Source organism: Apus apus, chromosome 3 (genome assembly GCF_020740795.1).
Source record: "Apus apus isolate bApuApu2 chromosome 3, bApuApu2.pri.cur, whole genome shotgun sequence".
NCBI lineage: Eukaryota > Metazoa > Chordata > Aves > Apodiformes > Apodidae > Apus > Apus apus.
In genome coordinates, this window is record NC_067284.1 from 72,953,569 (window position 1) to 72,970,099 (window position 16,531).

At 41.4% G+C, this 16,531-nt stretch overlaps 1 long non-coding RNA gene across 5 annotated transcripts in view; it reads right to left on the reverse strand.

The window, feature by feature from the left end:
* LOC127383337 (uncharacterized) overlaps positions 1–16,531 on the reverse strand; it is a 58,169-nt gene that overhangs the window by 17,262 nt on the left and 24,376 nt on the right. For 4 of the 5 annotated variants that reach the window (XR_007889160.1, XR_007889159.1, XR_007889157.1 and 1 more), the window contains one exon: positions 1,753–1,826. The exons of the other annotated variant lie outside the window; for it this stretch is intronic. This is a non-coding gene — a long non-coding RNA (uncharacterized LOC127383337). The remainder of the gene's footprint in view (positions 1–1,752; positions 1,827–16,531) is intronic. 5 annotated transcript variants of the gene reach the window in all.

The window sequence follows — 16,531 nt, forward strand, 5'->3', positions numbered from 1 at the left end:
ACAAAGTCTATTTCACTTAATGTTCTGCAAAAGGGAGCACAGATCATATTTTCTTTTGATATTCACTCTTTTCTTGATTAAAACTGTTCATAAGAAATGGAAATGCAAGGATGGGGTGAAATAACCAAATATTTCAGAAGTACATTTGTGCTTAGCTGTTCTGTTCAGAAGGAGGAGAGAAATGGCAAGAAGGAATCAACACCTTAGAAATACTTTGTGAAACTCACTTAAAAATATTCACCATCTATCTAACCATGACAACATTTCAGTGTTTGCTGCAGGTCTGTTATTTTAATCTGACTAAGACTCAAACTTCTTCCTGTTTTCATTTCTCTCTCCTCCTCTCATCAGGGATGACAGCATCATCTTCCTACTCACTAAGCATAAGCAGAGCAACATTTTTCCTTATTTCTCCTCCCAGATTGCCTTGTACTTTGGCTGTGTCTAAATCTTATCATTTCTTCCTCCACAGCTTTGCAAAGACTATCATGTTTTGCCTGAGAGACTGCCAAAGTGTTTGTCAATGGGCTGATAATCTTCTTGCTTGACTACTGTCATGTCCACCTTTCCAGCTCTGTTGCCCCCAGCCCTTTTGCCACTCACATCCATGCCAAATACTACTGTTATTTTCTACTTTGACTTTTGCTTATGTCTCCAGCTCCACCCTGCTTTATTTTAACCATCATATGAATTTAAACATAAGTTTCTTTCTTAAAGCTTTAAAGACTGTGACAAGTTAACAACACTACAATAATTAGATCTCCTTTGATTCAAAAATGGTAACACCACTCCATGTTATTCTGCTAACAAACACCTCTGTGAGTGACTTTCCTGGTCTCTCATGATTGATATGTAACAAGATATAAAAATCACTATTAGAGCTCAGGAAGACTTCACCAGCAAATTCTTCAACATCCTTCTTATGTCTTTTCCTCTCCAGGACTTCTGGTTAATCATAAGTTTTTTGCAGGGTGAACCAAGACCACTCTGTACCACACAGAATCCCAAGGATGAAACTGCATCTCATCCACCACAGAAGCCAGGAAACAGAAAGCAGGCAGGAGACAAAACAGAAAGAATGCCTTGGTAATTACAGCTTTAAACCAAGGCTCAGGTAAACTGCATCATGACCTAGCTCTACTCCAGACTTCTCGTACCAGGGAAATTCAAACTCATCTAATTTTCCAGGCTGGAGAGACAAAGGACTTTGCAACCCCATGGGGACAACCCTGGTGCAGCCAGCAGGTGGAGAGGGCAGCACAGTGGCTAGTGAGGGCAGCGTGGCTGCTCCCTGCACCTCAGGCTTGGATTCAGGGCACTGAGCTGACCTCAGACAGGCTTCACAGAGTCCTCTGCAGGGAGCATGAGAGGCTTGAGGGACAGAGGCTATTATTTATGAGCCCAGCATTAGTTTATCTGATTTTGTATCTAACTTCTCAATGGTAAGAGTAGTACTCTAGTCTAGTTTCATGTTAGCTCATTCTTTTTTATGTAGACTCTGAACTACAACAGAATTTAACACCTGTGACAGGGAGAGTTTACCTCTTTTGTTTGATCTTTTTCTAAATTAAAGCTCTTGTCCAGGTTTCCCACGTTTACTTGCTAAACAGATTTTCAGACAGTATCCATCAGCTCACCTTAACTGACATCACTTTGAAAGGCCACAGAATTATGCAAGTTTACATATGATGATGAAACTACCCAGCAGTCCCTCCTTTAAAATTTTATACAGAGCTCTAACTAAATACCTACAGTTATAGTCAATATGAAATGGTTCTCTTCTGAAAACAAGAGACTTCAAAGATTTATTCATGAGGATTCAGGACCTGGAAGACAAAAGAAGATGCAAAGCAGAAAAGTCCATTTGATATAACAGGACCCAGCAGTGAGATAAGATTAAAAAAATAGATGGGAGAGAAACAGTTTCATTTTCTCTAGCTTTTTTTTTTTTTTTTTTTTTTTCTGCTTATAACAACAAGTGATCTTTGATTTGAGAAAAGGAAGGTAAGCATACCACAGTCATCCCGCCAGGCTATTGCAGCATTACTTAGAGCTCAATCCCACATCGCTGGTTTGCCATTTGGCACAGATGACAGGGGAAGACATTTCAAGCAAGGGAAGAGCATCTTAAAGCTTGTGAAAAGTATAGTTAATAAACTGGTTAACATTGACAAGCTCTACTCCATGCAGGTAAGAGATGCTAAAATATTCACAAAAATGCAAAAATAAATACATGTAAGAACGTAAAATACTTCATAACTCCAGGTAAAAATGTTGTAGCATTAATAAGCTAAAATGTTCTTATATCAAGGCGGCAGACGTATTAACAAGTCTGACTTCAGCAGTATTAGGATTGTAAAGGGAAGGTCTTGGGTTAAATCTGCATCCTGCATTCAATAGATTTGTACTGACGACAAACTGGACTTTTATCTCATTCTGTTTCGTTCACTGTGACCCCTCTGCCTTTTCTATCCTGACGCCAGGAATCTGTGTTTTCAGTTTAGTTATCCTTATTTTATCCTTATTAGTAACAGAATGGATAAAACATAAAGCAGCAGAGAAACTAGCAGAAGCTCCTCTCTCAATCCTCAGCATGGCTTCCTCCTGACAAGCAGTGACTCCCTTTTCCCTCTAGCCTAGCAGAGCTGGAGGAAGCTTCCTCTTACCCTTCACAATCTCCAACTCTGAGATTCGACTAAAGGAAGCAAACATCTTTTCCTTTCCTCGTACAAAACTGTCCTTCTTACCAGATACCTGCTGGCTCATCAGTGTCCTCCAACAAGCAGCTTCACTACATAAAAATCTATTTTCCTTTCTGTAACCTTGAACATACTGCCATACCCTCTGCAAGGAGGAGCATAGGCTCAGAGCCCATTCTTTCCTTTACTACTTCTGGTGTGTTCACATACAGCCACTCATCTTTCCAGAATTCCTTGCTGCAACTGCTGGCCTGGAGTGTATAGCCCCAAATTTCTTTGGTTGGCATGGTGTATGATCAATGCATAGCTGAAGTTTGAACCTATATTACAGAGGTCACATTTTTTTCTGAGGCCAGGAAATACTCATTCAGCCAGCTCAAAAAATACTCTGCGACTGAATAAATTCTGAAGAAACTGAAGAGGAGACTAGAGGACCAAATCCCAGGCAAGGGAAAACAAGCAGTTGTGATGGTTAATAGACACAAGGACAGCTCATAGGAAAAGAATAATGAGACATGGAGCATGATGTAAAAGAAACAGGCCAGATGGCAGTACAGCTGTGGGGAAACTCAGCTAGCTCTGAAATGAGTCTTCAGTTACTCAGACTGACTGCAGATCCGAGCCACTGACTGGGAAAAAAGCTCTGGTTGTCTCAAGGAAGTGGCAGTTTGTTAACAATTACCCAATTGTGAGCAAAGTTCAGCAGGTGATGCTAGGAAATCTACTACAGCACGTCTGATGAAGAGCTGTACAAGGACGCCCATAGACTCTCTTTCTTCCAATAGCACATATTTAGAGATCCTTTAGAAAGTAGAGTTATAACTTAAACCTTAAGTAACAGAACAGCTAATAACTGTACTCTGTACAGGATTATCCAGTTGATGTTAGTTCCAGGAAGTCTCTTGAGGTCATGTAGTACCTTTGTGGATGACTCAGTACGAAAATAGGAAAATAAATCCACAAAGTAGTGTTGTGAAATAGTTTGAATATGTAGCAGGATGGAATTTCTGTGATATATTTCATGAACACTTGTAGTCTACCAGTGGCAATGACCAAATGCTAGTCTAATTAAATTTTCAGATGAATCAGAATAATTCTTCTCTCGGGTTAGGTTCCTAGCTCTCATGCTAGATTTTAAATCAGCTACTAGCTACCTAATATACAGCATGATGCTGTTCTTACAATGGTTACAGGGAGCTGCATTTATCCTTGCAACATTGTGCTGAGCGGAATTCCCAGAAGTCTCCTTTGGGTGACTGGGGCTATGAACCAAGAACAAGTCTCCAAAATAGTGAAAAATGAGTAGTAGCAATGACCTCATGAGACTATGCATGCAAGCTCCTAGAGACTGTATACTATTTGACTAAGCATCTGGGATTTAAAGAAAAATTCTGCAGCTGATATAAAAATGTCTGGAATATTGCTGTTCCTGCCCATGCTACTACTAAAGAAGAAAAATAGCTTCAAGCATAAAAAAGGCAAAATTCAGTGCCAGAATATTCAGAAATTCAGAGAAATTTTGATGCACACCATCAAACACTAGCTGAATGGTTTGTCTAGCAAAGCAATGCTATCAGTCTGCAATTCATTGGCACTCTCCCTTGCAGTTCTTGTGGTTTTCAGTGGATCCTGACAAGTGTCTGTGACAAGTACTTGTCCTTGAAATATTAATGGCTGGATCAGGCTGTAATTCACACGGGACATCAACTGTCCACCACTGTATAAGCAGTCATGGGGAAGGCGGAAAGAATTTTGCTGGTTTTCCTGCAGCCTATTGAATCATTAGAAGACATCTATGTGCCCTAAGACCAGATTGCTTTGTTTTTTTACTGTTTCATCATTATGCTCCTTATCCACATAGGAAAGGAACTGCTGTTCTTTTCCATTGAGAAGCATCAGTTGTTTGTTACTGCACTGACACTATTACATCTAATTAAAAATCTCTGGAATTATTTGCCTGCTTTTAGTTCTTTCTCTCCCTTATCAGCCATCCCTGAAATTCCTTACCATCATCCACATCACTCAGATGAATGGATGAAAGGCACCTTACATGAAGGATTAGACAGTGGTGTTTTTTTTCTAGTACTTCACTTTTGGAAAACTCATCCTACCATCCTGATGCCCTATCAGCCCTGTAAACTATTTCACTAATAATAAACTATTTCCTTTATTAAGAAAATAATTCAACTAATTGAGTATGGTGTAAGAATGGATGAAGCAAATATGTACAAGAACATTTTGTCAGCTTCTTGGGAGCTAACAAACTGTCTTCTGCAATGCTATGTGCAATGCCCTCCTAAACATCCCAAACCAAAGGATCTGACCTTACCATGGGAGGTTATTCTAGAGTATAACAGCTATTGCCAGGAACATCTGACATTGTACATTTCTCTCACCATACCTTCATGTTTTCTTTTCCAGGTATTAGTCTTAAAGGAAACCACCACCTAGGAAAGAGAAGGCCATTACTTTTAGCACTGACCAGTTAGACTCTAGATTAAAGAGATTTCCGTCAGACTCCTTGGTTCTAGACAACTGCTAAGCAGCAGAAAAAAAGCAACTACTAAGCAAAACAAGCAGAGAAAGATGAATTAATGAAAGATCAGGGGAGCAAAGTATAGATCAGGGAAGAAAATACTAGGAAAGATCTGATCAAAGGGAGATTGAAGTTCCTAGGTAAAGCCTTAATGCGCTGCTGGGATCAACGGAGCACGCAAGAGGTTTTCCTGGAAGCTGAACCAGACCACTGAGACTTTCTTCATTATTTTTGTACAGAGTAGAGCCAATTGAAGAGTACAAAATGGCACGCCTGCCTACAGTAACTGAACATAAAACTAAGGAAGTCAGCTCTATCTAGTCTCTTCTTTCCAATTTAGCCTGCACTAGACAAAAGCCCCACTGGGAGCCTAGAAACCATTTAGAAAGAGAATATTCATACCTCTCTCCAGTCATAAACCACACCGTTAATTTTTAAAAGTTCTCTATGAGCTTCAGCTTGGCACCATTGTAAACTTATTTATACTATGCAAGTTTAGTCTTTGGCTTAAAATGAGAAAGCAAAAAGCAGAATCATATATCAAAGCCTCATTCCCTTCTCCCAAATTCAATTTTGTCCCTTCTCCTAAACTCAATTTGGTAAACAGAACCAGCCATAAATCCTGAAAATGTTCTTGACTGGTTCTTTTTTATTAAACTTTATTGCCCGTGTAAGTCTGTGTTATCAACTAGACACACACACTAATAAAGAGGAAGAACTCTTACAGCAGCTAGAATGTGAATTAGAAACATTATGCTTGATTTAGAGTTTGATGCAGAAGAAACAGATTTTACATTGCATTACAGGCTGGATGCTTATGCTTTGCAGCTAGGTTGGCATTCTTCACTTCAGGAAGAAGAAAGTTACCACCATGCTGCAGTTCCAATACACTAATTTGCTACTGCTAAATATCCACTGTTCAAGTGTATCATCCCTTTGCACCTTCAACTGTCTCTGTCACTCCCCTTATGAGAGTCTTTGTGGCTTCTAAGATCTCTACAATCTCTCTCTCTTTCCATCCTCTCCATGACTTTCAATGTCTGCTATAAATCTCTCCCTCTCTCTTCAGGGGCTGAGGATAAAGACAAATATTTAATAATCTGCAGATCTCTTAAAATCCTAAAAGAAATAGGAATGGTAGGCATGGTTTCCTTGACAGACTCTAGTCTCCCCACACAGGTTGGTTCGTTTTTTTTTAAAAAAAAACACCAAACCCAAACAGATTATTTACTGAGAGAATAACCCTGGTTTCAACAGAAGGCCATAAAGAAGATTCCTAATTGTATTGAAGATCTGTGTCCTGAAAGGATTTCTTACGAGGCATAAGAAGTAACTCTAACATGTAGAAGACTGTGGACGGCAGGGAAAGAGCTCTGCCATTAAATTGTGAGGAAATATGCTGCCCGTTGCTGGTATGGGGTGTGGTCTTATCTCCATCTTAGTCCTTTTTACAAACGTGTTGTCCTGCAGACTTCTCATGGAACAACACCACTTATGAGGGTTTGTCTTATTATCTCACTGAAAAAAAAATAGGTTTTGACACAGAAACTACGATCAGAGCTATTCTGTGAAAAGTTTCATACATGCATACACTTCTCCGTGGAGACAATAATCATAGTATCATGTACAGTTACGAACAGCTACCAGTTTTTTTTGTAGTCCAGTCCTATGACTTCTCACTAAGTTGCAGCTGAAACACGGCTATGGTGGAATAAAGGATAGGCATCTTGCACTGAACAGCATGCAGCAGCAAGAATGCTTAGCTGTTTTCAAGACCACAAACTTTTGGGGACACAGTAGAGTGAAGACACTGGCAAAAGCCTACATATTTTGTCATAACAGAAAGACAAACTTGTTTCTGGACTTGTTACCTGCCTGTTACCAAACAAAAACCCTGGCCATTAGAAGAACTTCTTGCATGGTGAGATGTACAGAGACTACTTCCTTTCTCTTTGCATGGTAAAAGATTGAGAGGACCTGACCATACTTAAACCAACAGATTTCTGTAAGCACCTTGGCAATTCAGAGGCAAGAAGAACATTAACTGTTTGAGAGCTAAAGTCAGAACATGTGAAAAACATGCAGAAAAAAAAAATTTAGTCTCTCCAGACAGGTTTTCCTTGAGCCCCTTATCGTCATGCCCTAAAGTACTGTTGAACTGTGACAGTTTTATAATTGTTTTCAAACACAGAACATTGTCCAGCCACTTAGACTGAGCTCTGAGATGACTACTTGCACAGTATCAAGCCATTAAAAGCTAAACTTAGATGCTGCAATAAACACTAGTTGCAGAGCCGGGGTTAGGCACAGGTCATTCTATGCCTTCCTATATTCTTCAAATATTGGGGGCAGAAAGGATCTAGTCTGATCTCTGGCATGATTCACAGCAGCCAGATTTGCTTAAAATTAGACTTCACTAAGCTTGTGGCCTCTGTGGAACTCTCTCCTGTCCTTCCGTACTCTAAGGGACATCACCTTTGTGGGTGAATAAGGCTTGATTATCTCCCCTCAATAAAGCACATTTTTTTCTTAGGGAACCCTGTTAATTATCCAAGCTTTATAGCTGCAGAGTGATGGCAGCTGAAGCAGACCCGAGAGTCAGATCCTACACACTATTTTAAGGATTCCTTTCAGGACAGGAAACCAGCTTGCTACTCCTCCATTGTTAATTCACTTTCCTGGGTGATGAAATGAGCTGAGTGGCAGGTGCGGGATTGCGGAGGGGAAGCGTGTGTAGTAACAGGAAAAGTTAATGAAAGCTGCTACAATAAAGGAGAAGAGAAATTAAAAGGAGCAGCGCCATTCAACAGGAAAGAAGCGGCAGATTTAGGGTGACAGACATGATGATGCTACAAGAGGAAACGACATGCTGTTCAGCCTAAGTAATGCATAACCATGAAAATACTGAAACAGCCTTCACTAGAATGCCTATGAGGCAACGCAATCCTTACGGGATATAAGGATAACAAAGGAGGAGAAGTAACTTGGCACTATTTTTTTAATACTTCGCACCATTTCAAGTCAAATTATTTTCTGTTTCCCAGATGCCACTTTTTTGAGCGCTTACTTGGTATAAGGAGACACAGATACCTGCTAAAAAACCCAACCAACCACATAATGGCTAGTTACTAAATGCATCCGATATAAAATCAGTTTCAGAACCCGTGTTCTATATTAGGATGCATTAGAAACGGGCTTTACTCTGCTCAAAATGCTCCCCTGGATTACAGGACCTTCTGGGCGAAAACGATCCTGTTCTGATCTGAAATTCCTGTGCGTTTTCTAAGGGCACTGGCTAACAGCAGAGTCGGTTCAGCCGCGGCTCCGGTTTCCCGGTGAAACGCGGAGGCGTTTTCCCTCCTTCCAGGAGCCGAGGGAGTGGCTGGACGGAGCGGCCAGGCCCCGACTGGGGGCTGGGGGGCAGCGCCGGACACGGCACACGTACCCCGAGAGCAGACGGGACCGGCGGAGGCTGCGGGCAGCCGGGACGACAAGGGAGGCACGCAGAGCCCGCACCGCAGGGCGGGGGGCGGCAGGAAGCGGCCCCGCCCGGCCCGGCAGACGTGACCCGGGCGGCGGCGCGGCCCCGCGGGCCACCCCGCTACGTGCAGCCGCCGCCGCCGCTTCCTGGGGCCGCCGCGCCGCCCCGGGCCGGGCCGACGTGAGCGCCGGCAGCTCTGCTGCCCCTCCTGAGCCTCGCTGCCCGGGGCGCCGGCAGGGCGCGGCGGGCAGGGGGGGAAGGGCAGCGGCCCCGGCCCCGGGTGGCAGCCCCGGCACAAGCGGTCGGACCCCGCGGACGAAATGTGTCCGTGGAGACCCAGACAGTAGAAATGGGATGAGTCCCTGCCAGGATGATCCAGGCGTTTAAAAGGGATGAATAATCACGGTTCAGGCTGTAAAGTGGGGCATCATCTATTTGGAAGTGACCCAGAAGGAAGGATCCAGGCCGTGCCGACGCAGCTGTGAGAAAAGGAAGTGTGATCCTAGGTATTCGCGGTATGAAATCCTGAGATGTGCATTGTAGAAGTGCATTCAGGAGGCCACGGCTGAGATGCTACATGCAGTTCTGGTTCAGTGAAGTGATTCTGGTCCCTCACATTCAAACACAGGTGAACCGGGACTGGGATACCTGCTGAGAAGTCTTAAAAGGGAGATAATGTACAACCTCTAAACCTCTGCAGAACAAAGACTGAGAGCAGAAACTATCACTTTGCATAAATACTTCGGGTGACTTAGAGCGGAGAAGGGACAAGAACTATGTAAGCTAAAGGTTAAGTGTTTGCACAAAAGCAGTCAAGGTGTAAATGGGTTGCAAATGTTCGTTGGAAAACAGGAAATTATTTTTTTTTCTGTAGAGAGATAGTCTGCAACAGCCTTTCTATGGAAGTAGGAGGGGGAAGAGTACTGAATATTTAGCTAGCTAGAGCTCTGTCTGTTCATGACATAAATTTTATATATATATATATATATACGTGTATATATATATATATATATATGCAGTAGCAGGGGAACTGGACTGGAGCATAGTGTCCTTTTCCATCTTCTTTACTTAAATGGATCAGGAATGTCTAGATACCACAAAGATAAATCATGCAGATGAGTAAATACATAAATAGTAATGACATTTCTAATCCTCTTATCCAGGGTGGTGGGCTGAACTGGCAGCAGGCAGAAGCTCTGGAATGCTAACACCATGTAGCAAGCTTTCCTAGAGCAACAAGAGGTCTTTACCTGCCTGTTTTAAGAACTGTCCACTGCTTAACACTGGATGAGGGCCCAGTCAAAGTTTCTAGGGACTGGCCTATGTTGTACTGTAGTACAGTATTATTTCTATCCTGGGGACAATAGAAAATAATCATCAGCATCTCTGACAAGTAGAGCCTTGAAGTGGCTCCATACTCCACTTGAGGACATCACAACAATGCAAGAGTTCTAACTGTGAGTGAAAGAACAGTGTGACAGAAGAACAGACCATGTGAATAAGTGGCAGAACAAAAAAAGAACAACAGTTACCCTAAATTCACTTCTACCACAGTGAATCCAACTTTTCATTTATGTTCAACCAGCAGCAAAATTGAAAAAGCCCATTACTTTGTATCCACCTTTGTTCACTGACCCATACTTTCCAGATACTTGCCCGTGTTCTCAGCACAAACCTAAACATACATATTTGCTACGGGGTTTGTACAAGCGATTTCCTAAGTGACAGTTTTCCCCACTCCAAAAATAATAGTTCAGTTTAGTCTCATGATGTATGAATGCCTCTTGAGTCATGAAAGGCTATTAATCTAACATAGAGAAGTCCCATTCTGTTTAGATGCAGTTTTCTTACAGGTGCGTTATTGGACAGCTTTATCCTATAACTTTTGATACTATCTATTTATGTTTCTGCAAACAAATCTCCACATTTCAGTCCTTCACCTCAGAAATGAAATGGAAGAAATTTAAAAAGTGGCTTTAAGCAAACTGTTTTCTACAGCAGATAACAACATGGCTTTTCTGTGTTACCATTTTTCCTTTCAGTGAGGTATTCATAATGTTCCTATAGCACATAAGGCAGCAAAAAATTCTGGGCTGCCTCTGTACCATTGATGTTGAGTCATATACACCATCGCTAGCAGTCACCAAGTGAAATGATTCTGTAAACCTCTTCCCTGGACCTTTATAAAATATGCCAAATGCAAAGCACCAGAGCATTGTATAATGGTGTACTTTCTCACATTTTCTAGGCTTCACATTTTGGCACATACAGTATAATTTCCCCATATTTCTGGGCAGTAGTCATTTTTTTTCTTTAGGCCTGCATCAAACAATTTCATAAACTCATGTGAAGCCAAAGCTTGTCTTAAATAAGAATGACAGGTAGGAAAGTCCATTTATCTGGCATTTATGAATGCTGGGCAAAGTTATAAAACAGCTGTATCATAGAAAGGTTAAGGTTATAGTGAATCAGCAATTTTCTACCATGCTGTTGTCCTATATAATTCCCTGAAAAGAGGAAAAAAACTAAGTGAGCAATGACATTAATAGTATTCCATTTCAATAGAACTACCTTAGAAGAAATGTATGGCTGCTCTGGCACCCAGTGGTCTGTAAGAGCTGGGGGTGTGTAATGGAAAAATCCCAGAAAAAAGAAAGAACAAAGAGCAGGAAGTGGCTTTTGAAAACACGGATGTTAAGAGTGTAGGCAACTCAAAGGAGCACACTTTGACCAAGAGACCAACTTTTGACCGTTGTATTGGGAGAAGGAAAAGATAACTTGTTCTGGGAGGAGAGCAGTTTTGGAGTATATAACAGTCTGTTGCAGACTCCCTCTTGGCAGGAAAAGTGGCAGGAGAGAAAACCATGAAGCTAAAGCAACAAAATCAACAATTTATTTACAGCTGTAGTGCTGTTGTAGAGAACTGTAATAGAAATGCTAAGAGAATTGAATGGTATGAATGGAAAATGTCTGGGTCTGGGACACAATGTTGGAAAAGGACTACAGGAATGGCCAGTGTTGATGGCACCTAGATTAGCAAGTCATCAGGGTCCTGGCACACACGTAAGTGCAACTTCTGAGAACACCCATATTGAGGACAGTAAATCCTGATTACTCACAGGGGTGGCACAGGATGGACAGAGTGATCAGAGTCAGCTTCAAAAGTGCATAAAAAGGCATATGCAAAACCAGCACATGATGACACCCTTGCAAAGGACACAGATGAGAGGGCTCAGTAGCTGATGTCCTTGTCCTCTGCATCATTGCAAGGAATCCTGGCCAGACTGCCTGAATCCATGTGTTTTGGTGCCAGAGTGCTGGACAGACTGCTTGAACACTTGGCACACACCCCAAGTGCCTGACTGCTCAGCAGATTGCTTGGATGCACACGTCCTGGTGCTTGGATGTGGTTGTGAGAGTGCTTATATGAATGAATGACATCTGTTTTGTTTCAGGTTTTGCTTTTACAATCAAATCACTTTCCACTCCTATCAGGTCTGGCACTGAGATTTCCTACACTGTTAATACAGTGTTGCAAAATTTCCTACACTGAGTATTTCTGAAATTTAGATCACATGGCTTTATGGTCTTTTATGGTCAGAATTTATTTTTGGTGTGTTTGTCTGAGTTCACAAAGTGATTGATATTTATAGAGTGTAAAAGAGGAAGTTTGTTCATTAGTTTCGTTTACAGCCACTGGTTTAGACAACACATAGGCAATCCCCCTGGGTGATGCCAAGTCTTACAGCTATCCAATCGGATAATAAGAATTAATGCAAATTGAGTCACTGAGCAGAGAAAGATCTGGGGCCACCAAGAAGGTGCAGAATACAGTTTGCTGAGCGAAAAGTGAGACTTGTGGACTACAAAACAAAACTGACCGGTGCTGTGTGCATTATTGTGGCTTAAATTAATGTCAAACTCTCTTACTCAAACCTGGATCATCAGTGTGGGTTTTTCGTTGTGGACATTTGAGTGAGTGCTGGAGCTAGTGCTCCAGCCCTTGGATCATCTTTGTGGCCCTCCTCTGGACTCATTCCAGGAGCTCCATGTCCCTCTTGTGTTGAGGACTCCCAAACTGGACACAGTACTCCAGGTGGGGTCTCACAAGAGCAGAGTAGAGGGGCAGAATCACCTCCCTTGCCCCACTGGCCACGCTTCTTTTGATGCAGCCCAGGATGCCATTGGCTCTCTGGGCTGGGAGTGCACATTATTTGCTCGTGTCCAACTTTTCGTCCACTAGTACCTCCAAGTCCCTTTCTGCAGGGTTGCTCTCTATCACATCATGCCCCAGCCTGTAGTGGCAGTGAGGATTGCACCAGTGAGGATTGCACAGGGACTGGTTATTACACCATAGTCTTCTTCTGACCTTAAAATGCGGTTTAACAACAGAACTGACATATACCCTCTCAGCATTTCTATTTAACCCCATTCATAACTGCTGAATGCCAGATTTGTTATGGTGGGTAGTAGACAGGCCTCAGAACTAGAATACTTGAGTTTGGATTTTGCTTATTCCACTGGCTGCTTTACCTGTCCACAGACAAGTCATCTAAGCCAAAGTTTCAAAATCATCAGCCTAACAGTGGTATTGCAATGTCATTAGTGCTCAGATCCCCCTTTGTGACCTTTGATCCAAAATCACAAGCTCTAATTCAGCTTTGCCTAAGCAGAGCGCTCATGCTCAGAGAGAGCCCATTTTTGTGCTGCGGGAGAGCTTGGTGGCATTATTCAGGAGCAGACTCTCAAATCAGAGAGCCTATGTATAAGGCAAAGAACGTGTATCAGGATAAATATTAGAAAATCTAAAATTATCCATCACCATTAAAGTAATTATTTTGCTGAGACTCTTTCGTCAGATGCGACTGTTAATGGGACCCCTACCTGGATGGCAAGACATAGCACCTTCCCAGGGAAAACATACTCTTCCAGGAAACTTCAAACTTCTGGGGGCTAATCTGTGCCTTAGATGTTGCTGCCCTACATCACTGCTCTTACATCAGACCACAATGACTCAGCACCTCCTGTTGCTTTAGAACAGCAAACCCAAACCTTTTGTGGAGTCCAGAGGTGTTTTTTCTGTTGTTGTTCTGTTTTTTTTTTGCACTTGCCTCACAGCAGCAGCCAATGGTGAAGACTGCCTGCAGTGTGAGGAAGCTAACAAGCAAGGCTCTGAGGCATCACTCCTTAAAGTATGATGGGCTCCTTCTGTAAACCTTAATCAAGTAGTTTAAATACCATGTCCAAATCTGTTCATTTATAGAACAGATCCTGATTCAAAGCTCATTTATCTCAAAATACAGTGAAATATCAGTATATTTTGGATTCATTACATTTATTTTTTTTAAAAAAAGGTAATGTCATTTTAAATATAGACTATGTGCATGTGTGTGTGTGAAAAGTTTATATCGGCTGAAAAATCTGAGCTCTTGTTTGCAAAATTTAAAATAAAATGTTCCTTCAGCAATTTTTTTCACTGTTACAGTAACTTCTGTCTTTCAGGAAAACTTTTTTTTCCTATTTCTATTTAAAAAATAAACTCGCATTAGAAAGTATATTTTTAAAAATGCAAAATGATTGGCATATTTCATCCAGCTCATCTAAGAACACGGCAGCTTTTATTTGCGTATTTCCTGCCTTGAAATCTGTTCTGGCACCATCACACAGTGATAAGTAATCTGCTGAGAGTACCCTCTGCTCCAAGGGCTCCTCTGGGCTATGAAAAACTGGTTTAGGAGCTCCACATTGGCTTTTCTCCCAGCTCCAGCATAAAGAGATCAGGAGGACAGCTGGTAGGCGCTGTGCCCCGGGTAGTCTCTGCTTCACAGGACCTTAACAGGCACAACACAAATTACACCGGCCCTGGGGAGACTCTGGCTCACACTAAGAGTTGTTGCGGCCCCTGCAGGGCTCCAGAGGAGGAATCCAAAGGTAACTTCAGATACATTTCTTTCCCTGCCTGCAGTCATTTCCTCTCTGAAGTGCAGGAACTGTGTAACTGAGCATGAGATCCATTAGGTCCTTCTTCAGCACTGAAGTGCTAGAAGCCAAATTGCTTTCATTTTTTTCCCGCTTTGAACGTTGGATATACAAATCAAAAACAGTACTGCTGGCTCTTCAAGATTTTATTGTAAATCACAGGCACTAGTCATGTGATTTCACAATTACGCAATAAACACTTTCAAGTTTCCAACTTTCATAATTATGAAAACTCTAGAACAAGACTTGCAGCCCAGAAACCAGATGACAATTTTAAAGAGCTCTAAGGCTCTTATTTGTTTAAAGAGAAAATTTTCATGAGTTTTAAGCCAATCATGATTTTGAAATCTGCATTATAATTTCTGGATACTTGGGCTTAGCAAAGGTGGGGAAACTACTGATTTTGTAGCACTAAAAATGGTGTGGTTACAGTTTTGGTGCATACACTGTTCTTTGAGAAGCACCCTGTATAAGGGAGAGGAAGAACAAACAAACTTTGTGCAGTGTTTTTTATGGCAGCTGCCCTTTTTAAAACTAAATTTTGTGGAACGTGTTATAACAATAGCACTTATCACTGTAAAAGCTGTAAAAAGTCTTGGGAAGGCACTAAGACTGAAATATTATCTTTGTATGAGAGTTTGTCAAAGTCTATACTTTTCTTTCATTTGATTATATATTCTTTATGGCTCAGTTTTTGCTTGATTCCCTTCTTCTGTCCTACTATGTCTGCAGCACTGCAGAGCCTCAGAATCCCAACAAAAAGGAGATCACTTCTGTACAAATAAGGTGGTTCAATAAAACTTGAGTCACAGTTGACCAAAAATACCCAGTTTCGCTTCTGTGGGTACATTGACAAACTGCCCACAACTTCTAAAACTTACGTTCTTTACCTCAGCCTGCTTCAGCTTTAGAGTAAGGGACATCTCTTGACTATCACTGAAGTGCTTATTGGGCTGTGGTTTTTGACAGAGGTGAAACTGGAGAAATTCTATAAATGCTGCCAAACAGACTGTTTCTACAAAGGCACATGTGACGGTTAAAGTCACTATTTTCTCTCCAGCTCTTGTGTTATACTTAGAAACACAGGTTTGGTCCTTTTCTTAGTAATAACTGTTCAATCAGAAGGGCTTAAACAGTGGCAATACTGGGTCAGAAGACTGGATAGTTTGGGATAATTTCAGCAGATGCTAAAGAGACAAGTGGTCAAGTACTACAGTTAAAACCAATTTTTTTAAATTCATTTTTTTGAGAGAAAACTCATAGAACAAAGCCTGAAGGAGTGAGTGCTCCATCTGCTTTCACACTTCTCTGTAACAATTATCAAAATGCTGTGGTGCAGAGACCATTCACATATGGCATATCTGTTGCAGATAATTTTTTTATTTTTTTTTCAGGCAACTGGATCAAATAATCAGTTAATGATATCAGAAAAGCAGAAGTAAATCTCACATGAGTATCTAACCAGAAATTCCTGAGGAGTAGAAGTACAGTCTTAGAGATCAGTCACTTTCCATCTTACAGAAAAGTGACATATCATCATAGTATTTCCCAAGAAATAGAAACACTCTTGAAATTGACATAGTAACAGATTGTCTTTGATTTTCCTGTATTTTTTCCCTCTGACATGTGCCTTTCAAATGCAGTTACTTGCATTTGTAAGGTAACAAGGACAAAAATTTGGCTACTTTGTGGCTCTCAGTCACAGCCAGCCACTAATATAAGATACTAGGTGAGGACAAACGACTTCTAGTAAAAATCCTCTCATTTCAGACAAGAATTGCATTTTCTCTAACCATGATTTGTTTTGAATCCTTTTAAAGTTTTCCAATATTCCAA